The 19329-nt window shown below is 40.4% G+C and overlaps 1 protein-coding gene across 2 annotated transcripts in view; it reads right to left on the bottom strand.

Annotated features, from left to right (window-relative positions):
• Positions 1–19329, bottom strand: part of HIVEP3 (HIVEP zinc finger 3) — a 553422-nt gene that overhangs the window by 513808 nt on the left and 20285 nt on the right. The window contains exons 2-4 of one of the 2 annotated variants that reach the window (XM_077150041.1): positions 7028–7069; positions 6331–6518; positions 5070–5168 (exon numbers count right to left, since the gene is read on the bottom strand). The exons of the other annotated variant lie outside the window; for it this stretch is intronic. The gene's annotated coding sequence lies outside the window, so the exon portion shown is untranslated. The remainder of the gene's footprint in view (positions 1–5069; positions 5169–6330; positions 6519–7027; positions 7070–19329) is intronic. 2 annotated transcript variants of the gene reach the window in all.

The following is a 19329-nucleotide window of genomic DNA, read 5'->3' as shown; positions in this document are numbered from 1 at the left end:
TTGATGCCAACAGGTACTCACTAAAAGAAATTCTAAAGGATGCTGTGCCAATTTGAAAGGATTACGTACCCTAGAAAAGCCATGTTTTAATCCTAATCCATTTTGTGGAAGCAACTGTTTCTTTTAATCCCTATTCAATAATGTAGGTTGGAATATTTTGATTAGGTTATCTCCATGGAGATGTGACTCCACCCAATTCCAGGTGGGTCTTGATTAGTTCACTGGAATCTTTTAAAAGAGGAAGCATTTTGGAGAAAGTTTCAGGATGATGAGAGCCATGGGGAGAGCCAGGCAGTCAGAGACCTTTGGAAATGAAGAAGGAAAACACCCCTGGGGGAGCTTCATGAAACAGGAAGCCTGGAGAGAAAGCTAGCAGATGTCACCATGTTTACCATGTGCCTTTCCAATTGAGAGAGAAACCCTGAATGTCATTAGTCTTTTTTTTTTTTTTTTACATGGGCAGGCACAGGGAATCGAACCTGGGTCCTCTGGCATGGCAGGCAAGCATCTTTGCTTGCTGAGCCACCGTGGCCCACCCTCATTGGCCTTTTTTGAGTGAAGGTAACCTCTTGTTGGTGACTTAATTTGGACATTGTTATAAACTTGCTTTAATGTGGACATTTTACAACTTTAGAACTGTAAACTAGCATTTTATTAAATTCCACCTTTTAAAAGCCATTCCGTTTTTGGTCTATCGCATTCTAGCAGCTAGCAAACTAGAACAGATGCTCTTCAGGAGTAAGAAAGATGATCCCAGATGAAGGATCTGCCATACAAAAAAGAATAAAAAGCAGAGAACATAGCAAATATGTGAGTAAAATTAAATTAAGACTGTTTGTTCAAAACAATGACAAAAATGCCTGTGTACTTTTTTAGAAGATAAAAATAAAATGCATGACATACATGGAATCAGGAGGGAGGTAAATAGAGTTAAAATACAAAGCGTCATTGTATCATCCAGGAGAAGGAGGAGAGTATTAATTTTAGATTTTGATGAGTGTAAAATCCATGTTATAACTCTAGGGTGATCACTAAAAGAGTATAAATAGAAGGCATAAATTCAGAATCAGTAAAGGGAAAAAACTGAATGAGATGAAATAACCAAAAGAGAAGTAAGAAAGGAAAGAAAACAAAACATAGAATAGGCAGGATAAACAGTAAGCCAAAATAAGAGATTTAAACCCAAATAGATCAGAGATTACATTAAATATGAATGAACTAAATGTTCCAGTTAAAAGTCAGATTGTCAGATTGAATATTAAAGAAAATCCATCTGTACACCATTTGCAAAAGACTCATCTAAAATATAAGGATATAGAAAGTCAGAAAGTAAAAAGATGAAGAAAAATACATAAGGCATATATTTACTAAAATAATATTTTCATTAAGGTGCCAAGTACTTTGCCCTGTGCAAAAGGATGGAAGTAGGCTAAATGAGAGCCTGAGAGGAAATAATATGGGAGCAGTAACAGCAATGTATGTTGAGAAGAATAATCCAGTAGAAAAGAAGAAACTGATGATTCAGTAAGGATACAAGTGCAGGAACAAGTTCTTGAGTAGGCTAAAGGGACTGTGACCTAGCATGTAATTGGACTGTGACCTAGCATGCAATATGCAGCAGGTATGGGTTCAGATGCCTGTGCAACATGGTGGTGCTGGCATGAGAAGCTCTCTTCTTTTGATTATTTTTATGTTCTTGAAAAGTAGGAAACAAGGTCATCATCTGAGAGTGAGGACAAGAAGAAAGTGAGAAACAGTCACCCTGCATATGTAGGAGCTCCACCAACATTTGCCAAGTGACTGAATGAATGAGATGGTTAATAGATGGCTAAATGTCATGCAAGTGACAACACCAAATGTCCACCTGAAGTTAGTAGTTATAAATTTAAAATGGCTGCATGTCTTTCTCTAACCGTGTCCTTCTGAGATTATGACCATGAGTGGACAAGCCTAGGCACAAAGTCAACATGCTAAAGATAGCAGAGCAGAAGGATGGCGGTCTTGTTAGGCCACTATACCCACCCTCTCGTGGCTGCCTCTCTCTTGGCTTCATGTAAGCGGTAAACATCTCTTTCAGCCACTGATAGCCATGGTGTCTATTGCTTGCTGCCAGAATCACCCTCACTGATGCAGCTTTGATCGAGTGAGTATCCCAACCGCAGGGTGCCAACAAAAGGATCCTAGGGAAAGAGTGCCAAAGAATTTGCATCCACCTTTTAAAACTGCCGCAAAACCTTTCCTGCTGTGGCTACTTCCATATCATGTATTCAGGGAGCCATTCCACTCCCATTCTTGAATCAGCCAGTCTAATAAGTCCACGGATATGTGAGAGAAGGCCAAAGATTAATGAATCTCTTTAGTCACAGTTGAAATCATGCAGATCCCACTTACTGTTTATTCTTCAGTGAAAATTAGACTTGAATTGTGCAAGTTGTAGATTATGTAAGTTTTTTAGGAATGCATTCCTTCCATAAACTGCCAACACCCTGTACTTGTTTTAATTCTGTGAGGATCCAAAACATAATATAACAAGAAGAAAGAAAGCAAACGAGATGCGAAAATTACATCCAACTTTTAGCATAAGGATTAAAGAATCACCAAATGATTAACTTCCCTCAAAATACGAGTTTCTCATGCTGTTTGAATTGAAGAAATGTTTTTTTCTCTTGAAATCAAGCATTATTAGTAAATAGTGGTTGTGAGTACTCCAAGTGGCTAAATTGTAGGCTTTGTTGGAAACAGCCCTGAATAGAACATATTAGCATAAGTTGCATTTTTATGGTTAAGCTGCAGTGTTAAATATCAAACTGTGCTTAACGATTGCTCTCTATATAGAAACTAAATTGAGCTACCTGTTATATCAGTTTAGTAAATTTTCAAAACAGGAGAAGTTAGCAATTTAAATGGATGTGTTTGTAAAATATCCTGAGGTACCCTGGCTTAACGTCAATGAATAAAATGCCCCTTAGAGTGTTTAGAGCCTGTCTTAACAAGGGGATAAATATAAGATTAATTTTAAAAGGGAAGTCAAAATATTACAAAAATGAGCAATGGAATACGTTGAGTTCACATTTCATGCCAAAAGAAAAAAGTCTGTATTATATCTTGATTTTCTCTAAATTAAGTATTGTTTTAAATAATTTTGCCTCACTATTGTATTCAGGAGAAAGAACATTGAATTTTTCTCAGTTAAAGTGATAATCACTATTGGTTTCCCTCTCCCTCTGGCCCTGGATATTTGGCAAATTTTATTGAATGAAGGGGCAAAGTTGAGCAAGCTATACACCCTCATGATGTCATAGTTTTTTCCTAAATTTTGTAATATTTTTGGAGAATATTGAGAATTTCAGACAGATTTCTTTGCCTTAAATCTTAAACGAATATTTGTATACCACCTAGCAGATATTTAACGTCCTGTGAATAAGTAATTTGTGTATGGTTTGGTTATGTCAAATACACAATTAAGAGCCATATTAGATAGTGTTGTATGCCAAAGTCAGTTGTTGAAAATAGATCACAAATCCTTATTTGAAATCTGACCATCTTAAAACTGACCATTTGAAATAACTCGAAATAATCAAGCATTGGTTAATAAATGGCTTGCTTATGTCTTTTCTAATTATGGGAAGATTATTAGTAAATAAGCTGTCATTAGTACTTCTCTCATGTAATTTTATCACCCTTATTTTGATCTATATAATATGGAATCATTTTAATTCTTTGTAATACTTTTTCTAATTACAAAAGGAACACATGTTCATTGTAGAAAATTTAGAAAATATAAACAAACCAAAGAAAAAGGCAAAACCCTCCAAATCAATTTATTTTAAAACTTCCAAATTATATCCCGATTCTCATTCCTTAAACCAAAAGTGATTAGCATTGGAGCAAAGCTGTAAACGTAAAAATGAAATCATAAAAGTGATAGAGGGAAATACCAGTGAATTTTTAATAAACACCTTCCCCATCCTCACATCCCAGGATCCTAATCTGCAGAAGTTTGGGTTTGCACCTCACACTGAAGAGCATTCAAGCCTGTACCAGTTAGCTCTCACAGCCAAGGTAGTTCCAGAGGCTAAATGGGTCAGATGAGCAATTAATTATAACAGAGTGCAGGTTGTGATAGAGAAAAATTAAAGTGCTGGGAACCCAGAGAAGGAATAGAAAGAATCTGAATAGCAGGTTAAAATGGCTTTGAAGAGAAACACTTAAGTGGAACTTTAAATGATGAATAAGCTATCAAGAAGCCAAAAGTCAGAGAGAACGACATTCCAAAGAAGGAAATCAAGAAAAGACATAGAGTTGTGAACACCAGTGAAGAGGGTACAGTGATCAAGTCACAGAAGTGCCTCAGTAATCCATTCTTCAATCATCAAGAGAATCAAGCAGGCAGCAAATTGACCAATTATTTTTCAACTTTTTCTTATATGGCCATAACAGGGCATTCCAGAAAATCTAGCATCATAAAACGTTTCCAGACTATACTAATCAGAATTATTTCAACCTTAGTTGAGAGAAACCCAACACAAACTAGCTCAAGAAAAAAAAAGGAGGGGAGGGTGGAATTTATGGACTAAGTTGAGAAGTTTAGTGCAGAGATGGTTCAGGTAAGGCTGGATCTAGGTGCTCAAATGATATGCTCATATCTCTGTCTATCTGTCTCTCTTTCTCTACTCTGCTGTATCCGCTTCTCATTCTTTCCTGCTATAAACAGGCTATCACAGAAGAGACAGCTTCTGGCAGCCCCATGCCAGTATCCTTAAATTTGCTAATATAAACAAGGAGGACAGTTTTCCCCATTAGATCTAGTAGAAGAGCCCCAGGGAGGCATCACTGTAGACCAGATTGGGCAAATGTCCATCCCTAAATCAATCACGGTGGCTGGAGCGATGCAGTACTATGGTTGGCCCAGCCTAGGGCACATGTCCACTTGTGAGGGCAGGAGGAGGTACAAGACACCTTAAGGGACAGCCCCACCACCACCACCTCAGGATCACATGAGGTCGGGGAGCAGCTTCCCAAAGGAAGAGGAGGAAGAGGATGGGATGGCCATAACTATGACAGGTTACCTTCCAGCAATCTGAAGGAATTCTTCCATCTCCACAGTAGGGATACTCATCATAACCCCACAGTCACCCAGGAAGGACTGCAGGTGGACGACAGTTCTCCTGCAATATATGACGATGAGCAGTTGTTATGGATTGAATCATGTCTCCCACAAAGACATGGTCAAGCCCTAACCTGCAGTCCTGTGAATGTGAACTCATTTGTAACTAGGACCTTCAAAGATCCCATTAGTTAAGATGAGACCAAACTGAATCAGGGTGGGCCCTAATCCAATATGACTAGAGTCCTTATAAGCAGAGGACATTTGGACAGAGTAGTAAGAGACGTCGGAGACACACATGGAGAGAGATGGAGGCAGAGATTGAGTTCCAGATTGCCACCAAGCCACCACCAGCACCCTACAGACTTCAGAGAAAGCATGCTTCTCCTGACACCTTGGTTGCAGACTGCTAGCCTCCAAAACTCTGAGACAATAAATTCCTGCTGTTTAAGCTCACTGGTCTGTGGAACTTTGTTGCAGCAGCCCTGGCAAACTAAGACAGTGGCACACTAAAGATAAGTTCCAGCTGGCTTGTACACTAAAAGACCCTCCAAACAGCTAAAGGTTTTCACCCATTCAAAAGGAAAAGCTGTCACTGAATTCTAAAATAGAGAACCAAAGGATCCAATTGCTCCCCACCCCCACCCCAATTATAAGAGTCACCTGGTTCAGCTCTTGTGTTTTATGTTAGCATTTTTGACATCTGGTCATTTTAATTAGATCATAAGTAGAGCAAGCTTACATAAGGCACTTAGGATGTGTCTGTTGGGCACTATTCTAAGTGCTTTACATATGGCAGTTCTTGCAAGAACCCCACAAGGTAGGACCTATTATTATTTCCACTTTGTAGAAGAGGAAGCCAAAGCACAGAGAGACCACACCCACAGATAAAGCTGGATTTGAACTCTCAGTCTCATTTCAGAGTCTGTGCTCTTAACCCCAAGGTCAGAAACTCTGTGCCTCAAGTCAAGATAAATCATAAGGTATGGTGAGCAAGGGAACAGAAAAAAAAAGTGATAGCAATGAACACCACATCGAAACAAAGTAATCTTAACAGAATAAACAAGCAGATGTCATAAAATAATCTAGACACTGAACTGTCAGCTCAGAAACAGGAACCCATCAGTGTAGGCCCAACACTCTCTAGGGAGCCCGAACACGTTGTCTAGAGAGGATATGAGCAATCTGGCTCATGGAAAAAACTTCCCAGGTTAAAGACTCACCATAATCTACTGGTATGAATATATCCTCTCCTTTCCCGCAGATGCTGGGCCCACGAGGCAGCCTGGTATCTGGGAATAATCTTTCTATACAACTTCCAGTGCAGTGTCTGGCACATCATCATGCTCAATAAGTGTTTGTTCAGTTTCGCAGCATCTGTGGCCATCTGTTCTTAGGAGAGTTACAAGGGCTGAAAGAGAGATTCACTGATCAAGTGTTTATTGAGCACCTATTATGTGCCAGGCACTGAAGACATAGCAATGCCAGGACAGACACAGCCATTCCTTCACTATGCTTTCCACCTAGCCCTGACTTGTCCCACACGTTAGCCAAGGTTAACTCAGAATTTTTAGCATCGTTTACGAGCAGAGCTGATATCTGGATGATATACACCCATATGGCCATACTAGTTGGTAAAATATTGAAATATTTTTGTAGTGGTTGGTAAATAGTCATTACTTAAGTCTCTTCAGCATTCTGCCATTGCCCCCAGCTTCCCTGAGTCCTATCCCAAGACCCCCAGAACTTCCCCAGCATCCATCAACTAGAGGGGTAACCCTGGCCTCTAAGAGCGTCCTCCAAGACCCTGCTCCAGCACCGTGGCCTGTATCCATTCTGATTATGTGCCTGTGCACATAAGCACTGAAATAGCCAAATGGCAAATGGTGTCCTCCCTGTTTAAACATGCTTTCAACTCACACTTTTCTGGTTGACTGCCAGTCCTCTTTAGAAACAGTAGGTCTATGAAGGAAGGAAGAGAGGGAGGGACGGAGAGAAAGAAAAGCATCAGAAACACAATGTGACAATCAGCAACTGTCTGAGCACGGTCTGTTGACGCAGAGAACCTCAGGCCAAGACAGGGCCAAATGGCCTCCTCCCCACCACCCACTGCAGCTCCTGTCAACAGACACCTTCAGAACAGAACTTCAGTGAGACAGACCCAGACGGCCCCGGAGCCAAGGTATGAGAGGGGCCTCAACATCTGCCCCAGTTTCTCATAGGCCTAGGCTCCTGCGGGCTGTGTCAGCCACGAAGAAGTGACAAATGGCACCAGGTCAGGAAGTTTCACTCATCTGCCCACGTGACAGCCTCACTTGCAGGAAAAATCCCTCTACCTACCCAAGTGCCAGGAAAGATTAAGATTGGCCCTGAGAGGTAATCTGCACAAGCAGACTCAGAGACAAGCAGGTTTCCCCGTTAAGCACTGTGCGCCTAAAGCAGTGATTCTCATCCCTGGCTATATTTTAGAATCACCTGGAGCACTTTTAAAAATAGGTGTCCAGGCCCCATTCAACTAAGCCAGCATCTTCAGGGATGGAGCCTGAACACCAAGTGATTCTAATGTACCACTATCACTGGCCGCTGAGTCAGTGGGTCTACTATGGTTTAGGGGGCTCCAGATCCATGAACCACCTGTATGTACTGGCCAGAGAGACCCTAAGGGTTTTTTGTGACTGTTGTTGTTGTTTGTGCAACGGGCAGGCACCGGAAATCAAACCCGGGTCTCCGGCATGGCAGGCCAGAACTCTACCTGCTGAGCCACCGTGGCCTGCCTACCCCAAGGGTTTTAAGAGGAGCAAGGCAGTTGCCACTGTCCTACATACAGGTCTGCAGCCCAGACGTCATCCTGGCTCTAGGTTCCCCCACTCACCTGCCCAGAGAGCATACAGCAGGTTGAGCACACTAAGCAGCGATAGGTGTTCCCCTTTCACCTGGGCAAGGTCCAGAGGACAAAGGCTTCTGGCATTTTGCCTACCCAGGCTGGGGAGGCAGTGAGGATGAGAAAGACCCTTATTCAAATCCTAATATGAAATTGCAAAATTTTATAGCATCATTCAGTGTTGCCTTCCACAGATGTTTTATTGGTTTTATTTTCTAACTACTAAAATTTAATTTAATTTTTAAAAAATATTAGGGACGTATATAGACATTAAAATTTAAAAGTTGGTTTCTGAAAAATAGCATCATATCAAGAAAAAAAAAAACCCATACTATAAACGAATCCTGTTTCCTGGGTCCCTTTGCAAAGGACCTTATCTTCGATTCCGCAAAGGTTTCCTCGTATACACACACAATCTAATGCCAATCAAGCTAGAAAAGAGGGCAGTGGCAAGGAAAGATAAACTGCTTTGGAAAACCAGTCCTTCAAGCACTCCTTCCTGGCACAGATCCTAAAACGTTGCCCCTCCCAAAAGGCTGCCGGATTGGCAGAGAACCAGGCCATTGAATCCAAGAACCTCCAAAGGGCTCCTTCACAGAGAAGGATCACATTTCCCATTTTGCTGACAAAGAAACTAAGGCACAGGGAGGTAAAGGGAGAAATTCAAGGGAAATGACTTTTTAGAGCAAAAAATATGTTACTCTCATCATCTTGAGAGTGCAATACAGGGAAAAAAAACCTCAGATATATGTTTACGTGAGATGCCAGCTTGAGAGTTTACTTAAACTAAGCTGCTGCTAAATGTGTAATTTTTTGTCTCGTGAATCTTGCCACCAAAAAAAGGAACAAAATCAACGCAAATGTCTCAGGTTATGTACTACACCCGGGTGGCGTGCCAAGTCATCTCACATGGTGGGTCACCCCTCCACACTGCCACTGCTGAGAAAGGCAAGGAAGGAGGCAGGCCTTTATGTCACCTCTCCCAGCAAGTCCTCCTTCTCAGAAGAGTAGAGCAAATGGGTGATGGAGAAGTTCAGGGCATAGGGAAAGAGGAAAACAAACCAATGAAACAAATAAAAGAGTTAAGAAATCAGGAGCACAAAAGTTTAAAGCAGGCTGAGTCCATAAGGCCTTCCAGACCTATAAATGTAGCAAGGAAATAATGTGTGTGGGGGGAGGGGGGAAGGGGGGGCTCAAGAGTTCCAATTTCCTTGTTAAAACCAAAATCTGCCTCCTTCAAATAAAAAACAGGATTTAAGTAGATTTGCATGTCCAACAGGTCCAGAAAAAAAGGAAAAGCTTTATTTTCATTACTGTTGCTTATCAACATCTTTCAGGAAAAAAACTAAATATGTAATCTGGGCAACTTCAACAAGGGGTCTCAGTTGCCTCATTAGTAAAAATGGGCTACAGTGCCTGAAAAACAAAGGGCTGGAGGGATGACCCCTTAAGCTCCCCAACATTTGATTATATGCACTATTAAGGAATATGAGTTATTTATGTAAAAAGTATGTGCCTAAACAAGTTGTCAGTAAATTAAATTTTAAAAACCCTTCAGAAGTCACTATTAGAGAAATCCCATTGTCTATAGTATAGTGATTCACAAAGCCTTAAAACAACAGCAGCAGTACCACCTGGTAACTGTTAAAAATACAAATTCTTAGGACCCTGCCCAGACCCACTGAATCAGAAACTACAGGGGTGAGGTCCAGACACCTCTTGTTTAAAAAGTCCTTCAGGTGATTCTGATACACTGCAATGGTGTCTCATCTGCATTTGTTTCAAATATTAGACTTCTCTGCAGGCATGTTTGTTCCATATTCTAGAGCCTTTACTTTGAACTATCAGTATCTGTTTCAGAGAGGAACTGAAAACTCCAATGGGCCTTCTCTTTGTTCTAACATGCCCACCTCAAGGGCCTTTGCCCAGGCCATTCACTGTCCAGTACCCCACCCTGTACAGGACTTAGCTCAAATGCCACCTTCTCAGTGAGGTCTACCCTGAACCCCTCACTCCCCTTACTACTGCTCTATTTTTCCCAAAGTTTTCATCTCCTTCTAAAACACTATATAATTTACTTATAATAATACATAGTTTTCTGTATTTCTCTCCCAACTAGAAAGCAAATTACATTGATAGCAGTTTGTTTTGTCCATAGAGTACCTGGAATGGTCTCCACCAAGACAGAGAGAGCAAGAGAGAGAGGGAGGGAGATTTTTCACGTATGCTCAATTGCACCATTCCAAAATGCACATGCCCTCAATTTAATCATGAGGCAGAGTATGTGAATCTGCTGCTGTCTTCACCAGGCTCAGTTACAGCAGTTCTCTCCAAGTACAAGCATTTCACCACTTAGGGCAGGATTCTGGGAATTGAAACACTTTTTTTTTGGTAGAACATGGCCTGTATCCACAAGCCAAGTATTTCATCTAGTGTCTAGCCAAAGAGCAGCAATTGAGTTTATAAAGCTATCTTTATTGAGAGATAGCAAAGTTTTCAGCACTGCAGATAAAATAGTGTATACTCCTTTTGATGGGAAATTTAAGGGACTTTTGAGGGTAATATTGACTTTAACACCTCTAAAACATCACCCTTGTACCCAGGTCGAGTTTCCTTAGAAATGAGGATTCTGCAGAGGAAGCAACATCTGAGTGATGGGGATGGTTCTAATCAGAGTAGAGGGCCGGGAGGCTACAGGGGAGCAGGCAGAAGGTAGCAGCAAGGTGGCAGCCTTTAGTTCTTCCAGAGGTTCCTCCATAACTAACATGCTTACATTTCTATTTCTTCATTTCTTCATTATAAGCATCAGTTGTTAACTCCCACTATGGAAGACTCACCCATTTTTTCCTCCACTTTGCTTCCTTCACTCCAAACATGGCCAAAGTTGATAATCTTATATCCTATTATATAATTATAATTGCTTCCCATGCTTTGTATTTAAATCAATTCTAAAAAATTGAAAACTAGTAAATTGCATTGAAAATATTATCATTAAGAGTACAGAATGAATTAGAATCAGACCCTAAAGAAGGAAATTGATTCTCTGATATGAAGTCTGTGCCACTTGCAGAAGAATGTTCCAAGAGCAAAGAGCAAATAGGCTCTTTGGCCCTTCTCTCCATCAATTTCTGAGAACCAAGTCTATATTGGTTTGCTTCATATTCGGACTACGACTTTCTTGTATGTTTTAGATTTTTCCCAGAGTTTCTATTAAGGAAAAAAAGAAAAGGTATATATCAGCATCAGATTGTTAAACACTTAAAAGTTCTTAACTACACAGTTTGTGTAATGGAATCCACTATCTTCTTAAAGACATTCTTGATTTCTAATTCTGACTAATTGCCAGTCAGCTCCACAGCTGTTATACTGGGATTTCTTTTCTTTGCCCAACTATACTATTAGCTTGGTCTCTGGGGTCCAATATTTTCATTTCTTGATCATTTATTGTTTGGCTGAAAAACATCCTTCAGTAATTTTTATTTAATTTTAATTTGGGGAGAAGGCTAAATAGGAAGTAACCTTCCTGAGTCCTTGAATTCTGAAAATGTGTTAATTTTACTTTCACATTTAATTGATCATATGGCTGAGAGAGCAGACACTACTGCTTTCACCACACCCATCTCTCCCCACCCTCATACCGCTCATATTAGCAACTGGTTTTATATAGGTTTTTCTCCCAGAAAAGCTACTGGTTTTGAGTGGGGACCGGAACAAGAGGAGGTTCTACAACAGGTCCAGGCTGCTATACAAGCTGCTCTGCCACTTGGGCCATATGATCCAGCAGATCCAATGGTGCTGGAAGTGTCAGGGGCAAATAGGGCTGCTCTCTGGAACCTTTGGCAGGTCCCTACAGGAGAATCACAATGCAGACCCTTAGGATTTGGGAGCAAAGTCTTACCATCCACTGCAGATGACTGTTCTCCTTTTGAGTAACAGCTTTTAGCCTGCTACTGGGCCTTAGTAGAGACTGAATGTTTAACCATGGGCCACTAAGACCTGAGTTGCCTCTCATAAGCTGGGTGCTGTTTGACCCACCAAGCCATAAAGTTGGGTGTGCATAGCACCACTCCACCATAAAATGAAAATGGTATATTAGAGATAGGGCTCGAGCAAGTCCTGAAGGCACAAGTAAGTTACATGAGGAAGTGGCCCAAATGCCCATGGCGCCCGGGCCTGCCACATTACCTTCTCTTTCCCAGACCAGAGCTAGGACCTCTTGGGGGTTCCTTACAGTCAGCTGACTGAGGAAAACTCAGGCCTGGTTTACAGATGGTTCTGTACCATATGCAGGGACCACCCAGAAGTGGACAGCTGCAGCATCACAAACCCATTCTGGGATATGCTTAAAGGACAGTGGTGAGTGGAAATCCCTCCAGTGAGCAAAACTTCAAGCAGTGCACCTGGTTGTTCATTTTGCTTTGAAGGAGAACTGGCCAGAGGTGCATTTGCATATTGACTCATGGGCTGTTGTTGCTAATGATTTGGCTGGAGGGTCAGGGACTTGGAATGAGCATGATTGGAAAATTGATGACAAAGAGGTCTGGGGAAAAGATATGTGGATAGACCTTTCCGAGTGGGCAAAGAACTTTAGGATATTTGTGTCCCACGTGAATGCTCACCAGAGGGTGACTTCAGCTAAGGCAGGTTTTAATAATTAAGTGGATAAGATGACCCATCCTATGAATACAGGTCATCCTCTTTCCTCGGCCACTCCTGCCATTGCCCAATGGGCTCATAACCAAAGTGGCCATGGTTGTAGGGATGGAGGTTATGCACGGGCTCAGCAACATGGACTTCCACTCGCCAAGGCCGTCCTGGCTACAGCCACTGCTGAGTGTCCAATCTGCCAGTAGCTGAGACCCACCCACAGTCCCTGGTATTACACCATTTCCCGAAATGATGAGCCTGCTACCTGGTGGCAGGTTGATTACACTGGACCACTTCTGTCATAGAAGGAACAGTGATCTGTTCTAACTGGAATAGACAAATACTCTAGATATGGGTTTGCATTCCCTGCATGCACTACTTCTGCAAAAACTACTATACATGGACTTACAGAATGCCTTATCCACCATCATGGTATTCCACATAGCATTGCTTCTGATCAAGGAACTCATTTCACAGAAAATGAAGTGCGGGAATGGGTACATACTCATGGAATTCTGTGGTCTTACCATGTTTCCCATCCAGAGGCAGCTGGGTTGATAGAATGGTGGAATGGCCTTTAGAAGACCCAATTATGGTGCCATCTAGGTGGTAATATTTTGCAGGGCTGGGGCAATGTTCTCCAGGAGGCTGTGTATGTTCTGAATCAGTGTCCACTCTATGGTGCTATTTCTCTGATAGCCAGGATTCACAGGTCCAGTAATCAAAGGGTGCAAATGGGAGTGGCACCACTCACTATCAACCGTAGTATACACTAAGAAAATTTTTACTTCCTGTCCTGAAACCTTAAGCTCTGCTGGTCTACAGGTCTTGGTTCCAAAAGGAGGAGTGCTCCCTCCAAGAGACACAACAATGATTCCACTGAACTGGAAGTTAAAACTGCTACCTGGCCACTTTGGGCTTCTCGTGCCACTAAATCAACAAGCATGGAAGGGAATTACTGTTCTTCCTGGGAAGATTGATCCTGACTATCAAGAAGAAATAGGACTGCAAATACACAATGGAAGTAAAGAAGAGTTTTCCTGGAACACAGAAGATCCCCTGGGGCATCTCTTAGTGCTACCATCCCCTGTGATTAAAGTCAATGGAAACCTGCAACAACTCGATCCAGGCAGGACTACCAATGGCCCAGAAACTTCAAGAATGAAGGTTTGGGTCACCCCACCTGGCAAAGAACCATGACCAGCTGAAGTGCTTGCTGAGAGTAAAGGGAACATGGAATGGGTAGTAAAGGAAGGTAGTGATAAATATGAACGACCATATGACCAGTTATAGAAACGAGGACTGTGATTGTATGAATATTTCCTTCCTGTTTTGTCATGAGTATGTTTGCATTGGTACATAAGCAATTATCTTGTTTTCCTCTTATCACATGACATAAGTTATATTGTTTATGTATAGTATTTAACCCAATCAGTTGAAGACCTTTAAGGAAGAAGAGAGACTCTTTCACTGCTTCATTAGCCAGTGAGCCTTTCTGTAAAGTTTGTCCAGACCCTTTATTAGAGCCCCCAGCTTCACAGCCTGCCCTACAGATTCTGGACTCTTCCATTCCCATGGTTGCATAAGACATCTTTATACATCTCATACTTACAGATCTCTCCTGTTGATTCTATATCTCTAGAGAACCATGACTAACACACTTTCCCTCAGAATTTTGAAAGCATTTGTGGTAAATTTTATTATATATCCCAATTGAGACATGTTCTTCATCTTAATCCACATACCTGTGGATGTGAACCCATTGTAAAGGGAGCCTCTTGAAGAGTTGTTTTTAGTTAAGGTATGTCCCAATTGGTAGAAGGCAGGTCTTAATCCAGATTACTGGTGGCCTTATAAAGAGAAAGCCAGAGGGAGGTGCTAGAAGCAAGAAGTCAGCAGGAACCCAGAATTGAAAGGAGAGAGCACCGACAGGTGATGGGAAAACCAAAGAAGCCTAAGGATTGCCAGCAAGCCAGCACCAGAATGCTACTCACCCCTCTAAAACTCTGAGATAATAGATGCCCATGGTTTAAGAAACCCATCATGTGGTATTTGTCATAGCAACATGAGACACTAAGACAACATTGTTCTCTTGTTTACTAGCAACCTTTGTTGATAATGAGAAGTAATATGCAAATACATTTCTCATTTCTTTGTAAATAATCTTATTTTTTCTCTTCTTGAGAGATTTTATTCCTAGACTGTTGACATTTCATCAGAATGTGTCTAGGTTTGACACTCCTCTTTTGTCCTTCTTGGCACTGAGTAGGGCCCTTATAAATGAAGAGTTTGATTCATGCTTTAGCTCAGAGAAACTTTATTCTGTTACTTCTTTGAATGTTTCTTTTATATCTATTATAAATATATTGAACCTTCTCAAACTATCTCTATTGTCTTTTTACATATCTCTTATACTTACCATCCTGGTAATAGTACCATATAGTACTAGAGTTTGCAAGATGTCCTCAACTTAGTCATCCTGTTTACACATGTGGAATTTATCAGTGTCATTTCTGGCATTCAGAATTTTTACTATATTATTTTATGCAAATAATCTTATTTTTAATTTCTGAGAATTCTTTCTTGTCCTCTAATTACATGATTTTCATAGTGGCATGTTATTTTTTTAACTTTTTTATTGCATAGTATAACATATAAACAAAGCAAAGAATTAAAAAAGCAATAGTTTTCAAAGCACTCTTCAACAAGTGGTTACAAGACAGATCTCAGAGTTTGTCATGAGCTACCATATGATCCTCTCATATTTTTCTTACTGCTCCAGAATATAGGAGGCTAGAGGGCTTAAATACTTTTTTATCATCACAACTGACTTTTTTCCTTTCTTTTTTGAGAAAAATAACATATATACAAAAAAGCTATAAATTTCAAAGCACAGCACCACAATTAGTTGTAGAACATATTTCATACTTTGACATGGGTTACAGTTTCACAATTTTGGGTTTTTACTTCTAGCTGCTCTAAAATACTGGAGACTAAAAGAGATATCAATTTAATGACTCAGCTTTCATATTCATTTGTTAAATCCTATCTTCTATGTATAACTCCACCATCACCTTTGATCTTTCCATACCTCTTTTTAGGGTTGTTTGGGCTATGGCAATTCTAAATTTTTTATATTGGAAGGGTCTGCCACTAATATGAGGTAGGGAGATGGAACTATCTGATGTTCTGGAGAAGCTGGGCTAGGTTTCAGGACTTATCTGGACCAGGGACCCATCTGGAGGTTGTAGGTTTCTGGAAAGTTACTCTAATGCATGAAACCCTTGTGGAATCTTATATATTGTCCTAGGGGTTCTTTAGGATGGGCTGGAATGGTCCTGTTTGGAGGTTGGCAGGTTATGATAGGTAGCAAGGTCTACCTGAAGCTTGCATAAGAGCAACCTCCAGAGTAGCCTCTCGACTCTACTTGAACTCTCTCTGTCACTGATACTTTATTAATTATACTTCTCTTCCCCATTTTGGTCAGGATGGAATTGTTGATCCCATGGTGCCAGGTCTGGATTCATTCCTGGGAGTCATCTCCCACACTGCAAGGGAGACTTTCACCTCTGGATGTCAAGTCCCACATAAGGGGAAAGGCAATGATTTCACTTGCAGAGTTGGGCTTAGAGAGACTGAGGCCACATCTCAGCAACAAAAGAAGTCCTCTAGAAGTAACTCTTAGGCATGCCAATAGTCTAAGCTTCTCCGCTACCTACATAAACTCCAAAAGAGTAAGCCTCATGATCGAGGGCAAGGCCTATTGATTTGTGTGTCCCTAAAGTTTGACACAGTATCAGGGGATTCCCTGATGGTAAGGTTTAATAGTTCCATAGTCTTTCTCCCCTCCCTCAGGGGACTTTGCCAATACTTTTGATTATCTGTTCAATATACACTAGGATGTATCCAGGCATTACAATAATCTATACAGGATTAAAGGACCTCTTTCTTATTCTGGGCTCCCTGTGTTTCAATTGTTCATGTGAACTATACAGATAGGTTGAATTAGATTATGCACTACAGAAAATTTCAGTTCCAGATCAAATAAACCTTTCTTCCATTGGTCTCAAAAAGTAATTGTGGTTCTAAAATATAGACACTATCTTCCTAACCTTTATGTTCTGAATTACTTTAACCCCAACCTGTTGGCTTCATTCTTACGTCTAAATATCAGGTTATATATATAAAACAGCCTCTCAAAATCCAGAAGTATTAATCACCACTCCAGAGTTAATGTGTCTGCTCTAAAAGTTTACAATCTAGGCCCCTGTTTTCTTATAAGCATTTTCTAAAGGTAACCATACCATTGTTGTTCTTTTGTTTCTGGCTTATTTTGTCCCCCCAAATGTTCCACATCTTCATTCATGTTGCAGCATGCCTCATGACTTTGTTCCTTTTTGTAGGAGCACAACCTTCGCTCATAAGTATATATCATCATTTGCCAATCTACTTCTCCATCAGTGCATCCTTCCGCCACCTGCATTCATCAGGTATCATGTAGAGGGCCCAAAGTCCACAGCCCGTCAACATTCTCAATTTTGGATAATTTCATTGTTCCCAAGAGAAAGAAAACCAATAAATACACCCTCACCAATTAGGAAATCTAAACCTCCTAACTCTTGTCCCTCACCCCATTATTTACCTCTGCTGTTGCTGTGGTAGTATTGATGGTTTCCTTTTGAACATAGCTCATAGCATGCTATAGCAGTTTTTCAACTGCATGCTGGATTTAAACACTCTTTATACAAGAATCATATCTTTGAAGTAATTCTTATGAGAACTAATTCATATTTCTAATGTGAGTCAGTGGGACACGTAAGTCTATCAAGGCCTTTCAATCACATTCACCTTCAATATGGTACTATTACTTCTAGACCCACTAGAGAATCACCTTCACTCCCATCTATTCCCTTACACTAGAGTTCAACCTTATTAGCTAATTGTTCACCCTTCTCTAGTTTCTATGTATCTCTAAGTCCCCTATATTCTGTATTATAAAGCCTCTGATTATACATTTATGCTGGTCATAAAAGTGAAATCATACAGTATCTACCCTTTTGTGTCTGCCTAATTTCACTCAGCATTATGTCCTCAAGGCTCATCCATCTTATCATTTGCTTCAGGGTGTCCTTTTGTCTTACTGCTGCATAATATTCCATCGTATGTATATACCACATTTTGTTGATCCACTCATCTGTTGATGGGTATTTGATTTGTTTCCATCTTTTGGCGATTGTGAATAATGCTGCTATGAACATTGGTGTGCAAATGTCAGTTTGTATAGTTGTTTTCAGCTCTTCTGGGTATATACCAAGTAGTGCTATTGCTGGGTCATAGAGCAGCTTGATATTTAGTTTCCTAAGGAACCACCAGTCTTCCATAGCGGCCGCACCATTGTACATTCCCACCAGCACTGCATAAGTGTCCCAGTTTCTCCACATCCTCTCCAACATTTATAGTTTCCCGTTTGTTTAAAGTAGCCATTCTTATGGGTGTGAGGTGGTATCTCATTGTAGTTTTGATCTGCATTTCCCTTACGCCAATGAAAATGAGCATCTCTTCATGTGCTTTTGAGCCATCTGTATTTGCTCTTCAGAAAAATGCCTATTCATCTCTTTAGCCCATTTTATATTTGGGTTGTTTGTTCTTTTTTGTTGAGTTGTATGATTTCTTTGTATATACAGGAAATCAAATCTTTGTCTGATACGTGATTTCCAAATATTTTCTCCCATTGAGCTGGATGCCTCTTCACCTTTTTGTTAAAGTCTTTTGAGGTGCAGAAGAATTTGATTTTGAGAAGTTCCCATTTATCTATTTTTACTTTTGTTGCTTGTGCTTTGGGTGTAAAGTTTAGGAAGTTATCTCCTATTACTAGGTCTTGGAGATGTTTCCCTACATTTTCTTCTAGAAGCTTTGTGGTGCTAGTTCTTAGATTTAGGTGTTTGATCCAATCTGAGTTAACTTTTGTGCAGGGTGTAAGATAGGGGTTCTCTTTCATTCTCTTGGCTATTGATATCGAGTTCTTCCATGCCCAATTATTGAAAAGACTATTTTGTCCCAGTTCAAAGAATTTGGGGACCTTGTCAAAAATCAGTTGACCATAGATTTGGTGGTCTATTTCTGCACTCTCGATTCGATTCCATTGGCCAATGCTTCTGTCTTTGAGTGGAATGCTATTTTTTATCTCTGTGAAAATCTCTGTATTACTTTTATTATCTCCATATCCTCTAAGACAACTTCTTATTTTTTTTATCTTGATCTTTCTCTTTTCCTATTCCTGATTTCCCTCAGAAGTGTGGTCTTAGTTGGACCAATAAATACAAAAATAAATTTATATTTATTGATGAAGGACTACATAAATAAACATAGGTAGCTCATATGACTTTCCTTTGCAATTAGGAAAGTCTATTTGCTCTGATATGAGGGTATACCATAGAGGTCTTTCTCCTTGGTATATTTGGGTAGGGAGCAGGCAAGTACATTTGAACCCCCACAAATGTCAAAGTGAAGTAGGAACACAAATTCTAGTCTGAGATGACTCTCCTTTTTTACTCTTTGGCTCCACCTCGGGCTTTTTTTTTTTTTTTTTTTTTTTTTATTCTCTGGATATACCTCCAAGTATGACTCTACGTTGCTCCCTAGCCTCATTCTATTTCTTGGGCTGTCCCTCCACAAATCTTTCACAAGTTTAGAA

The sequence above is a fragment of the Tamandua tetradactyla genome, chromosome 2, assembly GCF_023851605.1.
Source record: "Tamandua tetradactyla isolate mTamTet1 chromosome 2, mTamTet1.pri, whole genome shotgun sequence".
NCBI classification, from domain to species: domain Eukaryota; kingdom Metazoa; phylum Chordata; class Mammalia; order Pilosa; family Myrmecophagidae; genus Tamandua; species Tamandua tetradactyla.
The sequence above is the reverse complement of the archived record's forward strand: the minus strand, read 5'-3'. Positions and strand labels throughout refer to the sequence as shown.